This window comes from Felis catus, chromosome D1 (genome assembly GCF_018350175.1).
Source record: "Felis catus isolate Fca126 chromosome D1, F.catus_Fca126_mat1.0, whole genome shotgun sequence".
In the NCBI taxonomy this organism is placed as follows: domain Eukaryota; kingdom Metazoa; phylum Chordata; class Mammalia; order Carnivora; family Felidae; genus Felis; species Felis catus.
The window spans coordinates 32,490,447-32,500,344 of NC_058377.1; the positions used below are offsets into that span (position 1 = coordinate 32,490,447).

General features: G+C 38.1%; 1 non-coding gene across 1 annotated transcript; it reads right to left on the minus strand.

Annotated features, from left to right (window-relative positions):
• Positions 1–7,428: 7,428 nt before the first annotated feature.
• Positions 7,429–7,592, minus strand: LOC111556851. Its single transcript, XR_002736566.2, has one exon. It is a non-coding gene; the product is annotated as a U1 spliceosomal RNA (small nuclear RNA).
• Between the last annotated feature and the right edge of the window lie 2,306 nt (positions 7,593–9,898).

A 9,898-nucleotide genomic window follows, 5' to 3' on the forward strand; every position in this document is an offset into this window, starting at 1 on the left:
ATGTATATATTATGAAATGATTTATCCACAATAGGCCTAGTTAACATCCATCACCACACATAGTTACAATTTTTTTTCTTATAATGATAACTTTATGATATATTATCTTAGCAACTTTCAAATACATAATACAGGGTTGGAGAACTATATTATTAACTATAGTTACCATGCTGTACATTACATCTGACTTGGGCATTTTATGTTCCCATTATGCCTGGCTGCTAGCCAAGTAATATGGTATTCTATCAAGACCTGGGAGGTTACATTGACACAGGCAGGCTGGTGATGGAATCTGCAAGGAACAAGCAGGACGGGCTCAGCCTACTTGTGCTGACATAATGTGGCAATTTGGTTCAGAGAAATGCACACAGCATCAGAGACAGATCAGGAAGGAAACTCTCATGCTGCCGCTTACCATCTCCCATGTAAGCTTGGACAAGCATTGAACTTTTCTGAGGCCCATTCTTCTTAGCTATTTAAAAATGTCTCTCTCGTGAGATCAATACAAGGATTAAATATGAATATGTACAAGAAGCACTTGACCTTAGAGGATCTGACAACTGAGCATCTTTATCAGGAATTGAATGATGCAATTTTCAGACATCTTCTACTTGCTGTCCACCCCAGACACAAATCTGAATTTTGAAATGCCATTTGTACCTGTAAAATAATCCCAGGACAAACCTTAGGATGTACATTTGGACCAAAAAATAGCAGGCTGAAACATGAGCTTTCTCCGGAGAGTTGGGGGAGGGGAGTGGTCCAGAGCTCCAAGGCACACACGCTCCAATCTTGTCTGTAGCCTTGGGTAATCTGGATCCTAAGTTTCACCTTTAAATTTCACACACAGGTTGAAAGCTACTCTCTCTGATGGGGATACAGCTTCATCCTGGGTTTTCTTTTCTGAAACTCCTAAGGTTCTGATGTGATGGTAGGGCCTTAATCATTGGTGTCCCCAATCTTATACCTATTCCTCCAAGTCAGTTGGGTTACCACCCCACAGACTAGAAGGACTCTATTTGCTGAGTCTTAACCACACTGGCACTCTGAAACCTTACTGGATTAAAAGCCCCATCTTAAAACTTCTGTGTGAGCCCTTGTGCTTAGGACTTATGACTCTTGGAGCTTCAGTGCCCTACCACAGATATGGTGCTGAGAACATCAAGTCTAACATTTACATATTGTATAATGAATATACACTGAGTGTCTAATATGTGCTAGGCACTAGATAATGAAGACAACAAGAAAACCTCTGCTTCCTCATAGAACTTGCACTCAGGAAAGGGAAAGCAGACTACAAATGAAATAAATAAGTGAAGCATATAGTGTGTTAAAAGGTGATATGTGCTATGAAGAAAAATAAAGAAGAGATGAGGGAGTTGCAATTTTAAATACAGTATCCAGAAAAGGTCTCAAGACAAAAGACCTAAAGGAGGCGAGGGAGAGATCTAAGTAGATATGGCATTTGTTCTTGACATACTTTCAGAAACTGAACTGGATCAATCATTCTTCTGTTCACACTCTTTGTGATCACAGTCTGCATGCCCTCTCCATTCCCTCATTCATGTAAGCTTCTAGCCAATTTTTTCTCCCCCTTCTTTCCTCCCATATTTACCCCATAATTTCCTCAACACAGACTATTTTTCCCCTAACATTTCATGAAACTGGCACAAGCCTCAGCATTTTATAAATTCCTACTAGAAGCTTGTGACAGATACCAAATTGCCTGGTGGTTAGCCGGAAGATATGTCTCCCTCCCTAATGATTTCTATCAAGAAATAACAATAAAAACAGCATAATGCTTGCCTCAAGAATTATCGGCCAAGAGAATAATTTTTAAAAAACTTAAAAATTTCATCTATGTTCTTATTGAAATTGACTGACTAGAGCCAGTATTCTGGGCAAACAAAATGTGCTCTGTGATCTGAAGCAAGCCAGAGCCTCTATGAGCCATATTCCCAAATTACTTTCTAGCCCCATTCTGTGGCAGAAAAGGGGCAATATGTACAGTTATTCAGTTGGTTGGTGGGGCTCTGAGGAATAGCTTGTGTTCCACCTCCTGGAGCAAATTGCCAGGCTACCAGTAAGACTATGACACAGGCTGGTCCATAGATTGTATGCAGTCACTGGTAAGCACTAATAAACCTGCTCATAACCATGGCATTTGAGATGAAGTCCTGAAGAGTGAATGCAGTTATGATCTTGACTTGTACAAGGGCCATACATGAGTTTTTCCATTATATTCTCTTCCTCAGCAATGAGAGGGGCTGTGCTGTGATATATAGGTTTTTTCCCCACATATAACATGAAAACAACAAAACCTATAAAGGTTTTGGGGCTCCTGGGTGACTCAGCTGGTTAAGCGTTAAACTTCCACTCAGGTCATGATCTCACCATTTGTGGGTTTGAGCCCCATGTGGGGCTCTCTGTGACAGCTTGGAACCTGGAGGCTGCTCTGGATTCTGTGTCTTCTCTCTGCCCCTCACCCACTCACACTCTGTCTGCCTGTCTCTCTCAAAAATAAAAGTAGACATTAAAATTTTTAAAAAATAACTGTAAAGGTTTTTAAATGAAAATATTTTTATTTTAATTTTCTTTTTTTCTCAGTTTGTGTTTTATTGATGCTGATACTCAGGCCTTGGTTGTGTACTCAATCCTTATTACTTGTAGAAGATTCAGTAATAGTAATCAGCAATAGTTGTCACCTATTAAACATACACAGATGCCAGATTTTGAGTTAGGTCTCTATCTTCACTATCTCATGTAATCTTCATTACATCTCTATGAAGTATATATTATTTTATCATAGAGGAGAACATTCAAGCTTAGATCAAATAATTTGCTCAAGGCCATAGAGCTAATTTGTGTAAGAATTAGGAATTAAATACAAGTATGTTTGAAAACCTCAGTGAAGTGGAAGGAGTGAAGGTGTTGAAATCAAAATGTCTTTAATTCACTTAGCTGTGGTTGCTTTTGTGGATGGAGTGTGGTTTATACATGTTTGGAGGTATTGCACAGGGCATATAGTAGTGTTGCACAAATGGAAGGATACCTTGTTGGCTCCCCCGTCAGTTCCCACCCTATACACTATCACAGTCCCTCAAAAATGCTAGTTCCTCAGGAGAGTCGTGACAACAGAGGTCTGCAGAGCCCAGGTTTTGAACTGTCATGTCCAAAGTTAACAAATAATTAACTTGCAAAATTATTATTTTGGTTTGTTCCAAAAGTCCCATTTGTTCAGGTCAGACTCTCAATTTTGCTGCTGGTGTAATCTGAATTCCTTTACATTCCCTCAACACATGGGTTAAAAAAAAAACCCAGTTCCTTAGTAAGAAGAACTTGGAGGCTAAGCTCTACAACTAATCAACAGTATACACAGAAGGTTCTGAAAAGTGTATAGAGTAGGTTTTATTTACTTCCTCTTGAAGAGCATTTTAACTTGATTCTTTCTAAAGATGACTAAAAGGTTTGTCAAGAATCACTCTTTTTTCATACGTTTGGATTCCATCAGGCTATTAAATTTGAATTTCTGATTCCAGAGTAAGGGAAAAAAAGATGAGTAGTCCTCTTAGATAATATTTGTTTAATGTGTACTAGTTTTCAGTGGGTGTGTGTGTCATGTGATCTCTTCACACATTTTCTGGTTTTAATCTTCACAGAAGTCCCTATATAGAGGTTTTGAGAAAAGAAATAATCATCATTCTTGTTTGAAACTAGAATTCTAATACTAGGTTTTTTAAAATGCCAAGGCTAGTACTTTATGCATGCAAGCATATAATGGTCAAAAGAAGAGACTATCTCCAAGAGTAAAAGTGTTGAAGTAATCACCAAACTCAGGTCAAGTTGCTCCTATCAGCAGTGAAGTTAGGTAAAGAACAAATTAGCTTTCAATTTGCCAGGCAAGAATGGCAGCAAAAAAAAAAAACAGCTTGATTTTGTCTTTTGGTCAGCCACTAGAGGGTGCCATTGTCCCTCTCTGTATTTGTGGTAATGCACTCAGGATATCCACCCAGCTTGCCTAAAGGAAGAGGTTCAGAGGAGAGGTCTCCAAACTTTTCAGGACATAAATCCTCTGCATCTGCTTCCCATGAAATTCAGGAGATGATAAAGACAATTTTCCTTTAAGCAAATAGGAATCTGAGCTTTATTTGGATACAAATAACTTTGAAACTATCTTTGAAGAATTTTTTTAAAACTCACTAGCAAATACAAAAACTGAATAAGTTAAACCCCGGAGGGAAAATAGTTCATGTTATCTTTCTCGGTATAGCTTTAATTTACTTTTTGAAACAGGAAGAATCAGTCTGTGAATAATCAGCTTTGCCCAGTTCTATCAGGAGAGTCAGAGAGTTTGAACTTTGATATAGAATATCATACCTCTAAAGTCATTCCCCAAGCACCACCACCACCAATTCTATATTCTCATTCAGCCACTTTACTGGACATGGGAATAGAACAGTGTCTTCTGTTTACAGAGACATAGAATACAGAGTCTTCTATTTACATTGAGCACTTAATAACTGCCGGTTGAATATATGAAGTAATGAATGAATGATTGAAATCTCTACTTAAATAATCCCAAACAGTAACAAGGTGATTATTGCCTTTCCCAGCTGCCCCTCCTGCCATGGTCTTGAGCTGTCCCACTTATATGGATCAGTAATGATAATGTTGAAGATCAAGCATAGATTATGTTTAGGTTTGTCCTTTTCCAGCCAATTGTTATAGACACAGCCTTACACTCATGCTTCATAAATACCTGGTGAATTGAGCAAGTAGGAGCTGGCTCTAATTAGGAGTAATAGATGAAACTGAGCCATGGAAAATAGAGTATAGTTTTTAAGGGAGAGATTAATGATAAAATCTGCTTGTGTGTGTAATCATCTCCCATCAGCAACAGTGGCTTTCCACAACCTTAATTAATTTAGAAAAAGAAAGTTAGGCCTAGAGGCCTTGAAGGGTCAAGGAAGAGCACAGGTTTTCCACATCTAGGTTGACTGTTGAAAAAAGAAAGAACAGCTTGTACTATTCTGGGTAGTATGAGCACTATAATTTGTGACTGCTCTATAGGTCATGTATCTATTTTTCTGTTTGACAAGGACAAAGAGCAGCTGGTGCCTGGTACAAACCTAGACTGGCTTGTTCAGGCTGTGAACTATGGAGATAGACTTGGCTTTTAATCTAAGCTATAAAAGAGGTAGGGTGTGTGGTTACTGCTTGCATGTCTGCACAAACTTAACTGGAGCTAACAGGTTTCTGGGTGCAGGTGGGAAAATGAAGCTTAATGATTCTAAGAACTCTGTCCTTAATTTCCTGAGTATGAAAAGAAAGTAGATTTTACACCTTTTTCTTTTCTGTCTCCATTCCCACTATGACCACCTTCAATTCAATTAAATCTAACAAACATCAATGATTTCTTATCAAATACTTGGCTCTGTGCTAGGCACTGAGGAAGTGAGGTAAAAATGGCATGCTACCTGTGCATCCAGGATTAGTTTAATACTGAAGGCAGGCAAGTAATCAAATAGAGTGTTAATGGTGATAATACATCTGTGCACAAAAATTACAAGATGCAATACAGATAAGGAAATTTACTCCATTGCTATAGAGTAAGAATTGTAGAAAACTTCTCAGTTAATGGAAATAAGAACACTGTACTAAATAATGCAATGGCTTTCCACACGGAATCCCAATTTCCCCCTCCTGGTAAATCAATTAGAAAAGAACTGATAGGTACTTAGTATGTATTCCTTCCAGGATCTCCCCAATCCTCTCCCACTCCATGCCAGGGATAAGCCTCCTAGTTCTGACTGTCTACCTTGCAGCCATTCTACTAATGCTCCTAGGAGGTTACCATTAGTGTCTGTGTGCCCATTTTAATTTTATTTCATTATTTTTTCCTATAAAACTCTCTGTGATTTTCATTTTATTTCCTTTTGGACAAACACACAAAAAAGATCTTGGAAAATGTATTTAGCTAGAGTGTTCTTGTCTTTTGTAGGCCAGAAGTACCAATGTTTCCCTTAGGATAAAGGCATTGTCAAAGACCCATGTAGTTATGCCACAGGTTGATGCATGTAATTGAATTGGAAACTTAGGTAGTCCAATACACAGGGTTTTCTGCCTACTTTTAGTTGTTCTTTACATGCTCATTAATTCCGTTCTCACTTTTCCCTAGTCCCTTCTTCATGACACCTTCCACAAACCCTCATTTCACAGGCCCTTTCCCTGCCTGCCTGTTATACCTTAACAAATAGGCATCCTCATATAAACTGTCTAGTGAAAATAGTATACCAATTTTTTAAGGAGTTTGATGTTCTTTATTCAAGGGAACATAATCCATGGATTTGGGGCAGTACAGTGCCTTAGAAACAGTGGAAAACACTTTCCAAGGAATTTAGGCAAGAACAAGTTCTATAGAGCATTAAAAGAAGACACTTGGAAATATGGCATGATTGGGCATAATTAGCTAGGGGATCAGGGATTTCCTATTAAAGCTAGGAGGTCCTATTTTCTAGGATAAGGTGAGTTTTCTAAAGCTGAGTTGGAGGATTGAGATTGTTGTATGTTAGGTTTCCTTGACTGTGAGATGTTTCTCCTGAGGTCAGGCTGACTTAGGTTTAGATTTGTGATATGGGCCAGACAATTGGGGCAGCCTTCCATCTGTGGGTCCTGATATATAAACACTTTATCAACACCGTGACACTTCTGCAGACAAAAAAAATGGGCTAAAGGAGAAAGAGGAAAGTTATAATGCTCTATTGCTATAGGATTAGCACTATAATTTGCTTTCGGGCATAGATGCAGAATAAGTGATGTGGGGATGGCAAAGCAAGTCTGTGTGTCTGGAAAATCTCATACTCATGGACTAAATCAATGCCTTCAGATCCTAGTGAAAAGAAGTGAGTAATAAATACATAAGTGTAAAAAATATACTGAAATACATCTTCCATGTTATATGATGAAAATTTATGAAGGTTTTAAAGGAAATTGCATATAACAACTGAGTACTCCACCGTGTGGCAGCAATTTCTTTTACATTATCGCAATCCTCTGACGCCAGTCTCCCTGAGTTAACCATGAGGTATTTGAAAATGGAATTATGTACAAATGTCACACTGGGTCTCAAGACTAAGAAAGCCAAAAACTGACCCTATAAGGGTACTCCTCTCAAATCCTCAATTCTAGGATTTTTGATGAGTATCAGCCAAGCACTTAATTCTTTTCCATTTGATTTAGGTTGTCTTCCTTACTTGGGTCTGTCATGATCATCTATGTGGAAATGAGCCCCTAACTCCAGAGAGGAACTGGCAAAGATGTTCACTCTAAAGTAAACTAGGTTATGTTTAGACCACAGCACAACCAGGAAGCTTCTGAATGTATATGCATCCTGGGGGAGTTTGCTAAATTTCAGATTTTTTTTTTAACGGAGGGAAAGTGTGAACACAGTCCCACACTACCACAAATTATGCAGTCCAGTTTCCCACATTTGGGGAAATTGCAGGGGTCAGCACATCCAGAGTGCAATAGATAAGCCTTGCCCTAGCAAAACCACCCTTGTGATTATGGTATCTCCCCTGCCAGGTAAGTATTGCTAAGTGTCAGATTTCAATGTGCAATAGGTTTGAAAACAAAACACACTTAGGAAGCCTTCAAACAGAAGGGCAGTCTGGACTCGTGGTTGTTATTATGTGTCATCTAAACAGGGACAGTTTATTTAGCAAAAACTTGGAAGTATTATGGTTGCCAGAGGAGATAGGAACATAATCCATTATCCTTCAGTGCTAAATGAATTCAAACTGTGACTTGTTTTCCTCAGCCACCATGAGCTTTGTTTTCTGATGGGATTCAGCTGAATCTGGATTGGAAAAAGGAACTAAAATAATTAACTGTACACCTCACAGTCTGGATCTGGCAACTTTTAAAGTCGAAGGCAGGACCTAGAGTTAAACATTATCATGTTGCCAGAGAAGAACAGAGAACTTTAAATTGTTTCCAGTTTTCATGTCTCTGGCTGCAGGAAGTGGCATGGAGAGGAGCAAAATGGATCAGCCTTATTTCAGTTGAGACTCCTTATTCAACAGGGTACAGCATCCTACATCCTTTTCACTCATCTTTGAATTTTGCACATGCCAGTCCTCAAGGCATTCCTTGTGGAAAGTTACCCCTGCAAAACCCAGGATGGACTCCACAGATTTTGTGGTAAATCATTTGGGGAAATGTTATATACTTTATCTCCTTCTTGAAGATTCATAATGCTCTTAGTCATCTTATAGACCCTGAGAAGTTCTTAAGTCAAAAATTTTTATTTTTTTTGTATTCCTTTACAAATACTCTTTTAGTCCAGCATTTTTGAAATTTATATAACCATTGTTAAAAGACAAACTGAGGGCTAAATGTGTAAGGGCCACTAAGGAATCTACTGCTGAAATCATTGTTACACTCTATGCTAACTAATTTGGATGTAAATTTTAAAAAATAAAAAATGAAATTAAAAAAAAAGATAAACTGAGACCTAAAAACTACCAAAAAACTATTAGAAGTAATGAATTCAGTAAAGTTGCAAAAATTAAAGCCCAGAAATCAGTTGGGTTTCTATATGCTAATTAATACCCCCAAATCAGTTGTGTTTCTATACACTAATAATGAAGTAGCAGAAAGAGAAATTAATAAAAAAATCCATTTACAATTGCAACAAAAAATAATAAAATACCTACAAATAAACCTAATAAAAAGATAAAAGACTTGTGATCAGAAAACTATACAACATTGATGAAGGAAACTGAAAATGACATAAACAAATGGAAAGATATTCCTTGCTCCTGTATTGGAAGTATCAAAATTGTTAAAATGTCTGTACTACCCAAAGCATCCCTATCCAAATACACATAACCTTTTTCACAGAACTAGAACAAATAGTACTAAAATTTGTATGAAGCCCCAACAGACCCTGAGTAGCCAAACCAATCTTAAGAAAGAACAAAGCTGGAGGTACACAATCCCAGATTTCAAGGTATACTACAAAGCTCTAGTAATCAAAACAGTATGGTACTGGCACAAAACCAGACATAGATAAATGGAACAGAAAAGAAAGCCCAGAAATAAGCCCACACTTTTATGGTCAATTAATCTATGACAAAAAGGCAAGAATATACAATGGGGAGAAGTAAATTTCTTCAACAAATGTTTTTGGAAAAATTGGTCAGCTACCTGAAAAAGAATGAAACTGGACCACTTACACCATACACAAAAATAAATGGAAAATAGATTAGAGACCTAAATGTGACACCTGAAACCATAAAATTACTAGAAGAGAACACAAGCAGTAGTTTCTTGACATCAACCATAGCAACATTTTTCTACATATGTTTCCCAAGGCAAGGAAAACAAAAGCAAAATTAAACTACTGGGTGTGGAGTTATTTTTTAGAAAGTGCATTGTAAGCCCTGGGGAAGTGAATGGGGTAATTGCTGAAATGTCAGCGATGTTCTGGTCTCAAGAACGCAAGTGCTCTATGAAATTCAGAGGCCCATGATCTCCCAGGAGCCTGGGAATGACCCACTGTGATTGTCTAGCAGTCCTTGAGACTGTACATCTTCCCTGCATGCTTTCATGTAAACACCAGATGTATGTTTGATCTATGTCTGGAGGCTCCTTGTGTTTTCCTCCCATGCTTTGACATTCTTTGATCTTTATAACAGGTGAACATGAAGTAAAGATTACGTGAAGTTTGCTGCTGCTGCTGTTTTGCTAGCAGAGGACAGCCCTGCATGTCCGCTCAGTTTCAGTGTCTGAGAACTTTTTCTTCAGTGCCTGGCTACAAGTGGCACCCCAGCAGGTACCAGCAGACAACTGGATCCCTGCTGTGAACCTCATCTCTCAAACCAAAAAACAGGAA